The following is a 19100-nucleotide window of genomic DNA, read 5'->3' on the forward strand; positions in this document are numbered from 1 at the left end:
ACTACTGTTTATGCTCTAAAAACATTCTAAATGACTTCGTTTCGAGTAAATTATGGACGCTACCCACTCAGGACACTTGAAATACATTGGACGAGCAGTATGGAGGAATATTGACATGTTTTTTGTGGACTTTTATGGACCTTTCTGCCTCGGGCGCCATAGACCTCCATTATTTGAATGTCAGCAGACAGCAAGAAGCCTCCCAGATCTCCAGATGCATTTGAGATATCAAAAAAGTACTCCAGAGTGTTGTTCAGCATGGGGGTGAGTAGAAAATGAAGGCTAATCATGTTTTGGGTGTACTATTCCTTTAAGTCACAGACTGATGTTCGACTTTTCTTCACAAGATTGAAAAAATGGCTCAAAGACAATCAGGAGTGTGAGCACCAAACTGGCTTGTACTGTACATTTTTTTTTTTTTTACTTCTCTTGTTTTTATTTTATGCATCTGTGTGTCGTTACTAACCTCCTTCCCCTTTTAAAATGCTAACACCTTTTAAAAGCCTAACCAGGGACGAAGGCTGCAAATTAGCCCATGGCTACAAGCCTTATGTACTTGGACATCAGCCACCTGTTTGGTTACAATGTTTAATTGTACTGTCCCTGTCAAATAAACAAATAAATAAATACATTTTGAAAGCAAACAGTTTATTCAACTATTGTCACCCATTCCAGGTCGGCAATAAAAAGTTCTACTGGATTCACTTTGTTTTAGTCTTTTTCCTGCTTCACAAAGCCATGATGGTAATTATTTTACATCCTAGTAGTCTGCAGTTCTTCATATATACTAACACCTCAATTTCAAACAGATGGTATCGGCCGATTCTGCACAGTCAGATATCGGATATCGGGGCCAAAAAGTGGCATCGGTGCAACACTAATTATAACCTGCAACTGTCAAGATGGGTAAAATGGCATAAAATGATCTTGTTTAAAAGTCCAGAGCTAAATGAAGCTGCATTTGCACCTGGATCACTGTAATCCGCAAGATTAATGTGTTTAAAAAACTCTTTGCAAGCTGTTGGTGCTTAATGGCTCCATTGAGCAATGGCTCATTTGCTCTCAATTTTCCTGCAAATAATTATGGAACGCATTTCTTTAAAGTACCAAGAAAGACAGCGAGAATATGAGATGTATTGTCAATTTTATACACTCAAAAAAAATAAAGTAATTCAACAGCTTTTGGCATTAAATTATATTAAGCTAAGTTAATAGAAAACAAAAAAATATTGCGTTATTTTTTCTTTGTAACAACAACTTCTGCTATTTGAGCACTAAGAAGCAGGATTAATTCCAAGACAGTTCCTTCCTGGATGTGCAGGTGAATTTTCTTGATATCAAACATGCAGAGCTCAGTCTGTCTGCCTCATAGAAGCTGTTTTATTGCAGAGCAGGACGGACTGCAGCAGAACCTGAAACTCTTTAGGTGTTTAATCCCCTTCGTGACTGATGGTAGGAATCCAGCTGCGGACAGACAGCCCAGGGTGGATTACTGGCAGTTAATGACCGCTGACTTGTCTCGTCCGTGAACGCGCGCTCCCCCAGCCTCGGTCATTGCTCTCTGCGCTCTATGTGGCTGCATGGTCGCTCCCTGGGTTCCGATGCACGCAGCCTTTATCCGTCTGCAGAGCATGCATGTCTGCATCCTCCAGCCCAGAACTGAATCGACAGGAACGTTTTTTTTTAAACATCTTTTTAAATAATTCTCATTGTTGCGCGCAGCTGTTTTGGCCACAGCCAGGCAGGCACTGCCTCCAAATGGATTGCTCCGTCTGATCTCAGCAACACGGTGATATGTTGAACTGGAGGCTCCGAGTCAGCCATCAGTTCCCAGGCAGGACAAAGAAAACTATTCAATAAACATTTGTATGCTGCACAGCCCGGTGGCTCCAAACCAGGATCGTAGGGGGAGAGAAAAAAGTTGGAAGTTGAAGAAGGGATGGTTATGCATTGAGTTCCGCACAGAGCCGAGAACAGGTACGTCACGTTTCGAACTATATTCCTATGGAAACGATGCTTACGCACCGCTTGTTGTGCGCTCTCTGCTTCCACATGGGTGCAGCGGTTCCGTGACATTGAGGTGCCTTTCATGGGAAGAACAGCTGTGGTCCTCCTGCGGGTATCCACTGTGGCACAGCAGATGCAGAGGATTCCCTCAGCGCGTCTGCAGCTCAATATGTGTCAAAGTAGCGAAGCGAAAAAAAAAACGCAGTGGAGTTTTTGTTTGCATGATCTGCGCCAAGCAGAATATATTGCATGCAGGAGAGGTCATTCTGAAGCACAGCTTTCTGTGAAGGGTCAAGGTAGTGAACTGCAAGGAAGGTCCTGAATCCGATGTGTTCCTGCTGCACCGCAGCATCATCCGGTCATTCAGCTGCAATAAAACTCAGGATTTTATCTCAGTGGATGAATTCAAGATGTAGGTTTGAATTTGGACCTTTATAATTGACGCACTGGGCATTAGCCCATCCTGCTACTGTAAACAGGGGCAGATTAAGGAAATTTGGGGCCCTAGGCACATAGAACAGACCCATTCTACAGATAGAGAAATGGTAATAGAATAGACATCCATTATTTGTTCTAGGTTTTGTCCATTTTCTTGTTATGTTTCATTTGGATGAAATAATAGCTGCATGAATCATGACAGCAGACAAGATAGAGGAGAGCAGGAGGCGGGGTTACCAATCTACTAGCTCTGGAGAGCAGAGTTCGCTGCTTTTAGACGTTGTCTCCAAAGTCTCCAGCAGCAGAAAAAAGTCTCTAGATTTGGCGCTAGGAGCTTTTTAGAAATCAAAGTGCTAGAGGGGTCTGAAAAGTGGCTAAATATAGCGACTAAAGCGCTAAGTTGGCAACACTGCTCTTTGCATGGTTTGTTTTCAAATGGTTTGCTGCTGTCTGTTTGGACCTTTCTGAACATGTGCAGCAAATGGACTGATCCAATATGGTGGACACTGAAGGGGGGGGGGGGGGTATTTTAACAAAAGGATTTTTATCAAAAATATAATTAATGTGCACAAATAAGGAATAATTGTATTAACCATACATGGAAACAGAGTATTATGGGGCCCCCTGGATTTGGGGCCCCTAGGCACCTGCCTAGTTTTGCCTAATGGAAAATCCTCCCTGACTTTAAATAAAACCCTCTGTATTTATTCATGTTTTGCCAAACGTGCCTTTTCATGCAAATTGCATGCAGCAAACAAGATAGACATTTTCACATTATATTTATAAAATTTAATCTTCAGCAATTCTCATGATGTCATTTTTAAGAGTACTAATTTGTTTACTGTAAAATGTTTGTAAATTAAACAAGAAAACGTTGAAAAGTCTGTACTGAGCTTACAGGTGGTAAAAGTGTCCATATGAAGCTAAAAATAATTAGAAAAATATCCCGAGAAAAGCAGAAGTAGGGCTATGCTGACCATCCTCTCATGACGTTTTAGTCATTTCCTCTTGGACACTTATTTTCATTTTTCTTGTAGTCAAAAACTAATTAAATGTACGTTATAAAGATAATGTAAAATAAATGTAAAACAGAAAATGATAAATAAAAAAGAATAAATGGTTCCACTGCTGTTGTTTCTAGCAAGAAGAAAAGACTGGAAATTAAAGAAGGGTGGTTTGCATCCTAATCCATGTCTGTTATTTTTCCTGACCTTTCACTGTGCTATCTGAACATTATTAGTACTTTAAAAAGATATATTTTTCATATAATTATCTTTTTTAATATTTAGTTTTCTTTTTTCCTCAATTATTTTTGTTCCTGTAAACCACTGCAGTTGACATTTCTTTTTCTTTCTTTTCCTAAAGTCCAGCACTTTGAATTTGTGCCTTTCCTTGTTTTTCTCTCCCAGTTTTCTAAAAACTCACACATCGATAAATAAAACATTTTTCCATAGACCACCTGTCCAGGAATTGAATAAAGTCAAAACATGAGATAGCAATACTTCATGTTTCTCACCAACTCTGACTTCAGAATACAGCATGGCTGTTTTTATATGTGAAACTATTTTAAATAAACTTAAAACCATATTTGCAGCTGCTTTATAGGTACTATATTCATTAATTAAACAAAAGCAAACATGGAGACATGTACAGTATGAAATTGGAAATGTCAGAGTTCTCGTGGTTATTTTTAATTTCTCTCTTTACCTTGTAATAACTTTATATCTGATATATCTGAATTAAATCTACCATCTACAGTATTTATATCATTAAAAAAATGAACAAAACCCTGAAATATAATGAATATACAACTGCTCTTCTGTTTCTAGGCAGATGAATGAACTCTTATACTTTAAGCTTTGTTATTTCTATATATATATATATATATATATATATATATATATATATATATATATATATCTATATCCCCACCATCAATGTGAAAACGGCTTCTGCTTTGCTTCCCGTTTCCTTTCGTCTCAGTAAAACTATTTCTCCCCTCTTTGCTTAATATCAGATACTGTAATTAGCTGCTCTTTTTTTCCTTGTACTCACTGAGGGATGCTGTAGAGTCGTTATGTATAGTTAAATCACAGGTGAAGGCTGTGCAGATGCGTCTGTTTTGCTCCCCTTCTGATTTATTTCCTCCAGTGCATGATCTACATTTTTTCCGTGGCGACACTGAGCAGCAGAAAGCCACAGCCCAGCTGGCGAAGCCCCTCAAGCTGCAGCAGAAAATAACACTGCGGGACGCCGTTAACTCTGGGATGAATATTCATGGAGCATGTGTGTATGTTTCTTTCTTTTACTTCAGGATTTATTGCTACATGTTTGTATAAAGTTTCAGAATACAAGAGAAGGAAGAAAAAACCCTAACTCTCCTAATGTCAGAAGCTGAGGCCCAGACACCAGCTGTAGGAGCCTGGCGGCCATCGCACCTTGTGACACGAAAACTCTAACAGACACACAGATGCCAGGACGATCTTGATGAGAAGCCCTGCTGAAATTCACACTTCAATCTTGCTGGAACACTCTCTCTCTCTCTCTTTTTCCATCTAAGGCCTCTTTATCTCTTCCTCCACCTTGAGCTCTCTTCAAGCCACCCAGTGCTTGTGTGATCCCTTACCCTATTTGATTGGCCCACCCTTCTTGCGCACCACCATGTTAAACTATATCAATCAAAACAGAAGCAAAAAAACTCTCGGATATGGACGCCATCATCGCTGACTGAATTATGAACACATTCAGAAAGCAGTTTGCTCTCAAGCCGCACGTCTGCCCAAACATGGCTGCTTGTTTTCTTTTTTTCTTCTCTAATCTGCAAGGTGTGTTAATCACTATAGACGGTGTGCTATGTGTGCATATGCAGTCTTAAGTGCTAATAGGAGCTCACACTAGAGAGCAGCAGGCCGTGTCAACCGCAATCTCCAGACAAGCCCTCAGGGTGTCCTATTTGGCATGAGCACCCGGAAGAAGACACACTCACACATATATGCACTAATGGGTCTGCTATGTTTAGACTTGACTTAAAGACCCGAGAGCTAAGGGTTCCCTGAGACCATGTCTGAGCTGGACATTCACAGCTGATAAATTGGATTAACTGAAAGGCTGTAGATCTGGATGCCTTTAGAGGATGTTTGTTTTAAAGATTCACCAACCAGGCTTTTTTTTTTTTTTTTTATAGCCTAGATTCTCTATTTTCATGAGTTCTGAACCAGAAACTGACCAATTCCAATTTTTCATTTATTTACTTATTTAAACTCCACCACATAAAGAGGACTTGTGCTACACGTCTTTAATATGGATAGTTTTGAATATATATATAAAAAAAAACAAGCAATAAAATACAAGATTTTCCTCATTTAAAGCATACCCTGGTACAGGGGCGGATTTAGGAAATTTAGGGCCCTAGGCAAAGACTGGCATGGAGCAGACAAAACATAAAACAGCCCCATTCTACAGATAGAGAAATGTTAATAGAATAGACATCCATTATCTGTTCTAGGTTGTATCCCTCTCTTCTTGTCCCTTTTCTTCTTGTTTTCCTCTCTATGTTTTGTACTCAGCTGACTTTTCATGCTGTCTCTAAAGGAATGAAAGATTTTTTCCAAGCACTAAGCTCACTTAGCTGATTGCTCCTTCCTGTGTTTCCAAAAAGGCCAAAGTAAATAACCCAGTCCTTCTTTTCACTGTAGACAAGCCATGATCTGCTTATCTGTTCTCCATTTTTCATTTGGATGAAATAATAGCTGCATGAATCATGACAGCAGACAAGATAGAGGAGAGCAGGAGGCGGGGTTACCAATCTACACGCTCTGGAGAGCAGAGTTCGCTGCTTTTCACTTAATATTATAAGCGCTTTGATGGCATTTTAGCAAAGGATTTTTATCAAAAAGAAACTGCCTAGTTTTGCCTAATAGTAAATCCGCCGCTGCCTTGGTGTGTAAAAACTAGGGATGCACGATATTGGGATTTTGGCCGATATCCTATATGCCGAAATTTTAAAACTCATGTAGCCGATAACCGATATCGATACCGATGTTAAAGCTGGACAAAAATAAGTAGTCATTGAAAATAGCAGTTTTGTTATCCATTTCTGACACGTTGAAAAATATTAAACTCAAATATATTTTCATATGCTGATATCAAATTGATTTTTAAAAACGCGGTATCGATCTATTTTACTTTCAGAATCTCGTGAAATTTCATCGTTCTGTTACAAACTCTCGTGATATTTTGCAAATTCTTGTGAGATTTTGTTAGTAAAATAGATCGATGCCGCGTCAATATATCAAGATATAAAAATATGGCAACATTTCGTGAATTTTCGGGGGATTTCGTAGCATAACGATGACATATAGCAATATTTCATTAGTAAAAGAGATTGATATGGTGTTTTTAAATGGCAATATATCAGCATATGAAGATATTGGGATATTTTAATGTATCAATATTTTTTCCCTCGTCTTTAGAAGCTTTTAAGTCTGTAAAAAAGAAGTTTTTGAGGAAGAAGAAGAAGTAGTATTTTATTTTTTTTAGACTTTAGAAACTCAGAAGCTGATCAAATATCGGGTTAAATATCGGTGGGGTGGCCGATGTCCGATATTCAGTTTTAAGGCCGATACCGATAGGGGGCCGATTATATCGTGCATCACTAGTAAAAACTGTATCGAGGTCCATGCCGCTGATGCATCTAAAGAGCAGAAATGGGAGCTTTTACTTTAATGTATTCACAGACCAGAAATTACGGTTAGTTCAAAATTTGACACATTTCACAGAATAGAATATTAAAGATTATTCAGCATTTGACCTGCCAATTACTGATTAGGGCTCTTATATGCAAAATCATCTGATTCTGATCCAGTGCCGATCGGTCGGTGCATTTGTGCTTTGTTTGTTCACACGAGTATTATTAGACAGTGAATAGCTTTTAGTTTCAGTATTTTGTCTTTGTCTCTCTGCCTGTATGTGGGTTACATATTTATGCATGCATTTTGCTGCAACACCTGTGAGGCCCGGAAAGAGGTGCATCAATCTTCATTAGGCTGAAATGAGGTTGGCCTTGTTGAATAAATGACTAGCATTGAGGAGCTGGGCTGTGTGCACGCGCAGGTGTTAGTGTGCTGAGCTCTGTGGACCACTCCGACCTGGCTGACAGATGACTGCAGTGATTTCCAGGGTTCAGCAGATTAGGGGATTAAAGACTAAAGGCTTCACACAATAACACCAAGGCATGCATGGGCATCAGTAGACAAACACGCAGTCACACCATTCAAACAAACACTCGCTTCCATGTGGGTCTGTTGGGGCTGTGGTCATTGATATCCAGTGTGAACCGCTTGATGTCTTTTGTCCCAAGCTGTGAATGTGTGCATGTTATCGTGGATGGAAAATAGTATTATGCAAAACCTTAAGGGTCCATTTTTACTGTACGGCCGTGACCTGTATTGGCACTAAGAGCCCAGTTAATACATCCTGTCCTTCCCGACCAATTCAAAATCCACTTATTGTTAGAAAATGAACCAGTATACTGATTTAAATGTCTTTGTTGTTTATTTTTCTTCTTGTTCAATAGTGCTTTTTTTTTTTTTTTGAAGAATGACTGCCAAAAGTCTCTATGAAAAACACAAATGTAACACCACTTGTTTTTTTTTTATTCTGTTTTTCTTAATTCTGCCAACTGGAGCTGTATTGTAGGAATTAATGGCTGCTATAACAAATACCTTGTTATTTGTTATCCAGGTGTAATTATTTGAGTGCATCGGAGTGCCTGGTGTTTGAAGCCTTTGTAGGTTTTCATGTTTTGACAGGTTTGAGGGTTATTTTTGGAGAAAAGACATTCTGCCTGGTCCTACCTTTTTTTTTCCTTTACCTGGGCATTCCTGGAGGGTGTGAAACACAAAAAGCTGTTGCTACCGACTGGTGCAACCATAGCAACATTACTAAGCTTTGCAATGGTTTAAATCCATCCGATTTTATCTTGGCAGCAGAGTTTACTCTGTTTTTTTCCTGGTTTTCCATGGAGATGTATAGATAAAAGAAAGCAACTAGAGCTTCACACCTGCGACTCAGAGAATCATATCTATCCTCTAAGATTAAAAGCAAAATATGATATTTTGTTTCTGCTGTTGTTGGCACGTTGTTATTAAATCCTTTTTACAAAAATGATTTTGTCTGTTATAGCAGCAGTATAAAAACCCCAGTCTTCCTTAATGTTATCTACTCTAAAGCTGACAACACAGGTTTTCTGCCAAAATAAGGTTTGGGTACTGAGACGGCCCAGGGCTTCAATTAGACAGCTGTGAGCCCCTGGGCTAGAGTCACTTACGGTGCACTATCTGAAAAATGTCCCTTTCGCTTACAATTTAAAATACAGTGATCGTCACATGTTGATAACTTGGCTTTTACCACATGAAAATACAAGTTTCAAAATGTCTAAACAATTAGGTATAAAATAAAAATAAAAGCGATTTAGCAGCAGCTTTCTGTGACTAGCTTAATAAGGAATGCTTTGCTGCACATTGGCCTGTTTCTGGATTCATATATTTTGCACATTCTCTTGCTGAAGGACTTGATGACTAAGTGGTATTTTTTATTTTATTCATGTTGTTAAAGAAAAAGTTAGGGTTAGGATTCAGAATACAAACTTCTGAAAGTACTTAAAATATTACAATTATTATTATTATTATGTCCTGTTCAATAAATAAGTGTTTTTAATTCAGAGTAATTTCCATGTGAATGTGCTTTACTGGAGGCATCCATGTTTGTCAAAGAACACTACTGCCACCTACTGGTTAGTGACGTCACGGTGTGGTATCGGCTGTTGATCAAGTCCCAGTGCTGTATCTGGTGTTTGTCACAACGCGCTATTATCCAAGTCATCTTGAAAACATTCTTCTTCCAAATGTTGGCTACATATTACGGGTTTTTTCTCTGGCCAGAAGTTCGATGGCAAATCCTCCCTCTTCAAGTTGGCGATCCAACGACCAACCCGTCCGTGGAGGATCAGGAATCAGAAAGGTGGAATAACTCTTTTTTTTCACTTTTCCCCGATGTATTCCAGCATCCAGCTGCCATGCACGTGGGCATTGTCAGTTTCACTATAGCTCTGGTGAATTTCAATGGTGAAGTCCTCTGGAAATCTTCAATAATTGTTGTTGATTGCAGATGTGTCTAGTAGTTCCCATTGATTTAGCTTGGAAAGCGGGGAGAATGGCGCTAGGCTTACCGCACCGTGACGTCACTGCTGGAAGATGGCAGGAGGGAGGGGCTACTATATTTGGGCAAAAATGGCCGCTCCCAGACTCAGTGATCGCGATGAAAATTATTGTTTTGATAAACTCAAATTCATTAAATCACCGCAAACATATTCGTTTTGGTTAGTTTTTAAAAGCAAACATAAGCCTGATAACAATTTGTAAAAATAACTTGAATAAAATATAATATAATAAATATATATATAATAATATAATAAAATAATGATCCAGTTGTTGGGAGCTGGAGAAATCCCATCTTTCTCCAGCAGAGTCCGCCGTGGATCCTCTGAGGGAGCTCCCTGCACAGCTGCAGCTCGTCAAGATCATCAGAGGATCCACTACTTAAGCTGTCTTCAGACCTTGCCTCAACGCCGCAGTGTTGTTCCAGTTGGTCAGCGCTAAAGCCTAGATCCTCTGAGTATCTCCATGACTTTGAATCCAGTCTGGATTCTAACTATTATCTCTGTCTTCCAGGAAACCTGTGCCTCCTCTGAGAAAGCTCTGGAAGAGCTAACCTGCCGAGCCGACCCTCTGAGCCAAACCTGAAGATCCCTCTGAGAAACCTCAAGCAGCTCAGGACTGAGCTGGGACTTCCAAGCCAAGGTCTGTTCTAACAAGACGTGAGACGCTGAAGCAGCTAACGGACTCTGCTGATAAACCCTTCTCCAGAACCAACAGTGACTCTCCCAAAGTTAACCTCAAGTACCCTCAAGGTACAATCAGTGAACTTCTGGAAGTTAAACCCTGTCAGCAAACCGCTAACTGAACTGTCTCTCACGCAGACGCCGGTGAACCAGTATCCAGGCCCCGAACCAGAATCAGTTCATTCTGTGTGTTTGTGCTTTAATAAACTGTTCATCCTCATCCAGTTCGTCCTACTCTTCATCCTTGTGTCTGTCAGTGGTGTTCTGCATAACTGGGTCGCCTTCAGTGAACCCAGTTATGCCTTCAGTGAACCCATCATGACACCAGTGGTTATTCCCTGCTGAGCGAACTTTTCTTTCAAAAGATATACAGGCCCACAGATGCACTGTTCCTGTTTTTTAAAGTGAGAACTGTTTGATGCTAAACTAAGTAAGTTTTGTGTGTTGCTTAAAATTCAGTCTCATTTTACCAACAAACAGGTCCAAATAAATTCCCAGCAGAGTTGAGGAAAAGCCATAACTTATCAAACAACTACCTATAAGTAGAAAGCATTTGTTTGTTTTTTATGGAGACTAATGAAAGATGTTGCTCTTTGCTGCAGTTCTGCAAATGTCAGCTTTTTTACATTACCTTCTAAATACAAACTAAATAAGAATCAAGTTGATCATGTTCAGCTTTTTTTATCTTCAATTCTGATTAGATAAACTTAAACTAAAAGTCAGATTTTTCTGATTTTTAATTGTGTTATTGGAGAAAGATATATATATATATAACAGGGGAACTAATCCTTTTCTGCACCTGCAGCATAATGCAAATGCCTGTTAGATTAGTATTTCATCATTTCAAGCAAAAGGTTAGACAGTGAAAAATACAGAAACAACTTATTGTCACTGCTGATTAACAAAGAACACTGACCTTTAAAGAAAAGGGTGAGTTAAGTGAGAGCCGGAGAGTGTAATACTGTTTATACAATTGCTGTAATTGTCAGAACACCCTGTTGAATAATAAAAATTATTAAACCTAGCAGAACAGCTCTGTTCGAGGCTGCTCAGTCTCTCCGCCACCCACACAGCTTTTTCAGAAGCTCAGGGCTTTCTTAAGCCAGATATACAATCAACCCAGCTGCATAGACCCACACCCTGCTGTAAAATCACTGTTTTTTTAATGGGATGAACATTAGCAGCCATTCGAAATTGTCCTTCCCAGTCAGACGGCAGCCGAATGGCAGCCCACTTCCCTGCAATTCCCAGCGAAATCCCTCCCAACTTCCAGCCAATGCATTGACCCCCTTTTGCATATTTTTTTACTCTGACTCCACCCATTCACTGAATTACAGGGTCTGACCAGGAGATGGCGCTGTTCTTTAGATCTTAATGTCTACAAATCATGACAGAAAAAATATTATAGTACAAATATTGTTGTTTAAAAAGGAATTTTTCCGGGACCAGACAAAGGCCCATCAGGGAAAGTGGGGAAACTTCGAACGGCTGCTACTGTAGACGAGATAACTCATTGTGTTTCGCTGTTGTGTTTCCCCCATGTCCTGTCTGCCTATTAGGCTACGTTCACACTGCAGGCCTCAAAGCTCAATCCCGTTGCGCTTCACATTTCCAAATACATGCGACTTATATGTGATCTCCTGTGTGAAACGATTTCATACAACGCAAGTGTCCCACATGCGCAGTTGAGGATGTAATGATGTCACAGGCCAGCGTGTTCTATGTTTATGGAAGTAAACATGGATGGTAGCGCTGGAGCGCATCTAGAAAGCTTTCCCAACCTTAAAAATAATTTTTTTCAATTTGGTTAAACATAAATACTACTCTCCGCATCATCGTCCGCCACAGTTCTTGTTTTTCTTGCCGCTTCTGCATAACAAGATACGGAATAGTGACCTTTGTCGGGTGTTAATGGCGTTCAGCTCGGATGAATGCGACCTAGCCGTTCAAACACACAGGTCGCTTTTGAAAAGTTCAGATTCGTATCGGATTCAGGACCACAGAGCCAAGTGGCCTGGATCACACGGGAAAAAAATCAGATCTGCACTGCAAAAACTATCTGAAATTAAGTAGAAATGTATTACATCAAGTATATTTACCCTTAATTTGAGCAGGAAAATAAGATAGTTTGATTATTTTTACACTTAAAATAAGATAATTAGAAAATATGCACTTAAAATAAGACTAAGCAATAGTTTTTTCTTATTTCAAATGTAAATTGTCTTGTTTCATTGGCAAAGTGTCTCACTTACCCCCTCAATTCAAGAAAAAATGCAGTTATTTTAAGAAAAAATTACTTATTTAGATTTACATTTTTTGCAGTGTGTGTTGTTCAGACTGTCATGAGAAGATCAGACCCAGGTGGCATATGGGCAAAGAAATCGGATTTGGGTCATTTCAGCCCGCTGTGTGAATGTAGCCTTATTTATTTACTCTTTTTGTCAAATTCAAAAATTTCAGTTACAATCTTGCTCCTAAAACGTGTCCCGCTAAGGTTTGAAGCTAAGACATCCAGAGTGTTTTACGTGCCTAAAAATAATAAACACCTGCTAATAAGGGGGCAAATTATTGGAAATATAGTTATCGGTTGGTTGTCGTCTGAATCTTGTTAACGTAGTGCTACGTTTCATCCCTTCTTTAAATACAGATCTATATATTTGTAAGAAAAAAGGTAAAATGGATGGAAAAAAGATGCCCTATCTTAATATGATGCTTAAAGGCTCCGTATCGTTGTGTTTTGGTGACTGAAAGGCTAAAGGAGCTGCGTTATGACGTGGCTCTGGTTACATCTTCTTTGTACTTTGAAACAATACATCTCAGAAAGCCGTCCAGGACGCACAGTTAAAGGAAGGAAACTAGCCTCAATAGCTAATGCTGAAGCTTGAAGAAGAAAAGAGATTTCACATTGTCATGAATTGTTAAATGTATGTTGCTTTCTGGAGTTTTCCAAGCAGTTCTGAAATCTAAAACAACAAACTGGCCTGCAGTCTTTCCCCTTCTACACTCCCATGTGACCTTTGATGTGTGTATTTTTTATTTTTCTTTGAAGGCGGCTGTGTTTGCTCAGATGACCGTTTTGGTGTGACTTTTTGATATGAGAGTGTATTTGGTTTGCTTTAGAGAAAGTGACGCTTGTAGAGCGCAGCCTTCATCTCGGATTACTATGCTCATGGATCCTGTGGGTATTTTTGTTGGAAGTGATGGTGGAGCGGGATGATATTTACCTCATCCGTCTGACAGCTGACCGACTGGTTTTAACTCAGCCTCCTCGTGGGCTCATGGAGCTTTGATATGAGCTTCTTGGCAAAACTTTAGCTTAGAAAAATTGGATTTCTAGTTCATGAGCCTGTATGAGTAGCACGTGTTGTTATTAATAGAAGGTAGCAACATCTCTTTTTATGGCCATAATGTATTTTTTAGAAATATTTTAAAGGAAAAAAAATGTCTTAATAATTTACAGTAGCAGCCATACAAAATGGCCATTCCCAGTCAAAAGCCAGCCGAACGGCAACACAAACCCCCTCCATATTCCAGTACTGGAGTCACCCCCATTGCATATTTTCTGACTCTGACTCCACCCTTTCACCGAATTACGGGTCTGACCAGATGATGTTTCTCTTTAGATCTTAATGTCCACAAATCATGACAGAATATTTTATATGTTTAAAATGGAATTGTGGGAGACCAGCCAAGGTCCCATCAAGGAAAGTGGGAAAATTTTGAATGGCTTCTACAAAAAAAACTATTGGGGAACGCATATCAAGCAGATCCTTTTTCCTATCCAGGTCATCATCAAAAAGTTAAAGCCTCTAAGTTTGGCTGAGACACACCTGGAGTCAAACGTTCAGAGGAATCATAGAGTGGTACATTCAAAATTTCCAAAACTTTCCTTTTACCCATCAACTTTCCTTAATGTCCCCTTAGCTGGTCTCCTACAGTTCCTTTTTAAACATCAAACCTTGTCCTAAAATATTCTTTTTGTCATGATTTATGGACATTAAGATCTGAAGAAGTAGTATCATCTCCTGGTCAAAGCCTGTAATTCAGTGAAAGGGTGGATTCAGAGTAGAAAAATATTTTGGGTGTGACCCAGAATCGTTGCCGGCGCCATTTCTGTTGTTTTGTACACATTCTCGCGTGATTTGAAAAAAACGGGTGATTTTCCGCCAGATGGCGTGATTTTTGTCCACCTAGCGGTAATTTTGATGTAGTTACCAAAACGACAAACAAGCTAGAAAGCGCTATCATATGGCAGTCTTCTGTACAGTGATGCAGGTCATACATTAAAAATTTTCGTTAAATTTTTTTCTCTTAGACATTGGAGAGGTGCATTTAAATGTTATAGAGCTAAACATGTTAGATTGGTGACCTGTTATGTTATTATTATTGTCTTGTTGCTGCATTTATTTTGTCAGGGAAAACTAATCCTGAGTCAGTTAAAAGTCAGGGAATTCTGAAATGATGTCAGACTGTGGAAACCCTGTATAAAATAACTATCTATAATGATTCTCTAGAAAAGTCACATTATATTAATAGTATTATCTTTTTTAAACATACCGTGACTCTAAAATAAAAGTTATTCATTTGTGACACTGACTTCTGTCTTATGATTTATCTTATGTTTTTAACCTGTCAAGTTTTTTTTTTAGATTTTTAACATTACAATTTATATTTTTCCAAGCACACAACAGTTTAAAACAAAGTTTAGTTCGAAAAGAATGTGCAGGAAGGATTGAAAAGCATGTTAACACGGTAATGTAGGCTTGAGTTCATTATCTGACGCATGCAGATACACACCAGGAACCTGGAAACTTAAAAATACTGAATTACTAAAAACATTTAAAAAACAAACATGTTTCATTGATATATATACAAAAACATTATACTGGGCAGGTAAAAATTGTTTCTGGGCAATTGAAATGTGAAAGTCACTTGCCCAAAGGGCAAGTGGGCATTCTCCACAGACTGCCATGGGCTAGCTTAAGTTCAAAAAATGTCTGTAGATCCTTTGGGTTTTAAGTAGGGCTTCAACTAATGATTATTTTGCAAATCGATTATTCTGTCAATTAATTTATTGATTAATCGATTAATAATCGGTTAGATAAAGGTTCCTTAAAGAAGACATTTTACTAAATTAAACCTGGTGAGACTGTTGTCGGAAAATTTTGATTTGACTCTTCCATTTATGAAGTTCTGGATAGAGCATATTGACAGACGGAAACGCTTTTTTTTTTTAATCTTAAATGTAAAATGTTAACATTAAAATTAATTTTTTTTTTTACAATTTTGGTATAGTTCCTGCTCTAAGTGGGTCGCTTTGTCAGCTAAAGTCTCTATTCTCCAGTTAATGATTAATCGTTTACTAAATTAGTTGATTACTAATGATTAACGTGATTAATTGTCTAATTTTACTGACCAGCAAACCAAAACTATATACAGTTTTTAAGAAGATGAATAATTTAGAGAAAAGCTGGATAGTATTGATAAAGATGGCTCACCCAGTTGGAAAGATCTGGATCTTTGGAAGCAGAATGTAGTGAAACGGCAGTCTATAAATTTGCTGTTTTAATAATATTTGCAACAAGAACAACCGGCGATAGAAGATGGTAGGGACAGTTCAAAATGTCACATTTCTAATGCATTTTATTTATGAGCTCTTATTTCACAGCAGTAAAACCAGCGTCGTCTCTATCAGTATGGAGATGGAAGCAACTTCCTTTTAATATGTTTTTTTTTTCTCTCCATTCCTTTTCCAAGGGAAGCATTAGCTTGTGGACATTTTTCTCATTTACAGTTAAGAGGAATGTGTGCCTGTTAAAGAGCTTATTGGTTATTGGCGAGATATTTAGGACCAAGTTTCACTCTTTTACACAGGAAGTAGAGTCTGAGCTTCTGCAAATTAAGCTGCTTTTGTTCCAATTACAAGTAGCTTTTCGCTGGAAAATTGGCCGCTAAAAGGAGCTGAGGAGGATGTAAAGGTATGGAGGCTTAAGTTCACATACACACAGATTCCATTCCGCCGGTTAGAATTGACTTTGACTCTTCTATTAACAGCATTCATCTTCCTTTATTTGTGGTACCATTCAAATCCATGCATTTCCAAGCCAATAGAATAACTCAAACTCTTAGTGGCAGCCGATGTAATCAGCATATATAAAGCGGCTTCTCTTCCTCTGTAGCTTATCTGCTCTCTCTTTCCCTTTCTGCCTCTCTTTCTAAGTAGACATGTCTAGTTACAGCCTAAAATGGCCTTGTGAAAGAGGACGCAAGTTAAGATGGCATCCCTGGAGACTTTTCAGTGGAGTAATTTAATAAACTGTGATATTTTCCCACTCCACCAGGGAAAGGGAATAGGTTCAGAAAGTAATGAAACTCAGCTGTTGAATTTTTAATATTAAAGAATCAATTTCCTGTTCTTGAACATAAGCAAGTAAAGGTTTTCCCTCCTTCTCTCCCGCTTTTATGTCTCCTTTTGTTACATACACAGTGTAGCATCGATGTCCAATGAGCCTCCTGTTGTTTTGCGGAGAAAGGATGTAAAGGTTTGTTCACATGCCCGTTTTTGGCTTCCATCCAGACAAAGGCATTCAAGGACCAATGGAAACATAGATTTTCCAAAGAACTGTTACTGTTAATAAGCTAAGAAGTCGCTACCTCATAAGAGTGAGCATTACTTTTCATATTGTAAAGTAATTTAGTGAAATACCACTTCAGTTCCTTAGTAAACCCTGCAAATTGAAACGAGACAATTGGGATTCAATTTTGTGTCAATAAATAGCAGGATTGATGTATGTATGGGTTTCCTTGCAAAGTCCCTTTAATGACATCTACGTTCAAAAGTATTTACTTTTGAATGTATTTACAGGATGCTGCATATATTTTGGAGGTCTGTTGTGAGTGTGGTCTCTTTCTTCATCATCTACTGGCTAAAAGAAGCTCATCAAGCTGATGAAGAAGGACAGCTCTGTTCTAAGAACTCCTCTAGAACCTCTGGAGATGATTCAACAAAGAAGGATGATTCCTAAAGCGAAGAACGGTGAGCATCCACTCCTGAAAACTGTTAAACACCAACAGAGTGTCTTCAGTCAGAAGCTTGTCCAGATCCAGGGCGAGACAGACCGCTACAGAAGATCCTTCCTTCTTACAGCAATATGGAGATCTGAAATACAATTCTAGACATCCAGAACGTTTATCAGGGTTCCCGCGGGTCCTTAAAAAGTCTTAAAAGGCATTAAATTCTTCAAAATAAAACTAAGGCCTGGACATTTGGGAGATGCGCCATTAACTTTTTGTCTGGAAAATATGAGCAAGTGTAAATGTAACCAAAATTGTCTCCATCCAAGAGTTTTCTCCATGGCTAAAACCAGGGAACATACATGAGGCTCAGTGGATTTAGTGCAAGAAGTCATTCAAGCTCAGAACGATGGGAATTAAGGCAGTGGAGTCACACATGCGAAGCACGAAACACAAAGCGTTAAAATGGAGTTACAGAGAAACAGCCGGTATTTCTCAGTTTAGTTCCACCCTTGTCTCTGCAACGCCTCCACTTATCACCAAATCAAACATAGAAAACAATACAAAGAAAAATAGCTGCAAAAAGACTTAGCACTGGTTATGTTGGGGCTTTAAAACTGATTTGTTTTGTTCCCTGCTAAAACAAAGTTTGTGAATTCAGTTAAATAATTGTTCAAATATATCTGTCATTTGTGTGTTTTTTAGCTTTCTTCCTGTATGGGAAACTTTTCAAAATTAGAAACATTAGTGCAGTGGTTTATGTTATAATAAACCTTTGGGTTTAAATTGTCGTAGGCAGGTTTTTCTTGTGTTTCTTGTAAAAATTGTCTTAAATTTTTATTTCAAGTGGCATTAAAAAGTCTTAAAAAGTCTTGAATTTAACTTGCCTTATGCTGTAGGAACCCTGGTTTATTCTAGATGTGAAGAATGTCGTTTTTTTTTTTAATCATGGAAAAAAGTTTTTTTAGATATCAGAAACACATGTTAAGTTAAACTAATAAATATCAAAATGGCTTGCCATATACTTTTGTGACCTCTATAAAATTAGGAGTTTATTTCTTAAATGATAGTAGATCAATGTATCTATTTAGGTGAAATCATCAGTTAAAAAAACAAAGAATAGAAACATTGTTCTAATAGAATGAACCTGTTGATCATGCCATGGTTTCCTGCTAATTGATTCTGTCTTCCATCACACAGTAAATACTAAGTGGCGGTTTGCAGCCCCTTCGGGTGTTAATTTCCCAATAAATGGTTGTTATTAGCGTCTATCGGCCCAAAAATGGCTTCAAATTGTAACAGCAATCTCTGTAGGTTGGCATCACAGAGTGAATCCTAATCCTAAAGTAGTTTGAATGAGCTGTAGCTGTACCTAGCTACTAGGCCACCGCTTGCATCTTTGCATCTTATTTTCATTCAGAAAAACTAAATAACTGATTTTTTTTCTTCGTTTTTACCTTAATTAAGTTTTACAACCTCAGACCCAGGCGTCAAACTAGCGTGTGATAATTTCCTTCCTTTTGTTGCTTTTGTCAGGGCTGTTGGCTTTTTGTTTGCTGCAGATCCTCAATGACACTCCTTTTACCCCGACACTCGCTCTACGTGTGGCAGAGCAAAAAGAGAGAGAGACAGAGAGGGAGAGGTCAGGTGATGATTTATGACCGAGATGCAGCATTCCAGCACAGGATGATTAATCTCTTCTGGGAACACTTCACGAGTACAAGTTTAACCTACCTCGGCC

At 38.6% G+C, this 19100-nt stretch overlaps 1 protein-coding gene across 4 annotated transcripts in view; it reads left to right on the top strand.

Moving 5' to 3' along the window:
* Nucleotides 1-1397: 1397 nt before the first annotated feature.
* tenm2 (teneurin transmembrane protein 2) overlaps nt 1398-19100 on the top strand; it is a 478143-nt gene continuing 460440 nt past the window's right edge. For all 4 annotated transcript variants that reach the window (XM_038278102.1, XM_038278106.1, XM_038278104.1 and 1 more), the window contains exon 1: nt 1398-1977. The gene's annotated coding sequence lies outside the window, so the exon portion shown is untranslated. The remainder of the gene's footprint in view (nt 1978-19100) is intronic.

This window comes from Cyprinodon tularosa, unplaced genomic scaffold (genome assembly GCF_016077235.1).
Source record: "Cyprinodon tularosa strain WSP-4 unplaced genomic scaffold, ASM1607723v1 ctg138, whole genome shotgun sequence".
Lineage (NCBI taxonomy): Eukaryota > Metazoa > Chordata > Actinopteri > Cyprinodontiformes > Cyprinodontidae > Cyprinodon > Cyprinodon tularosa.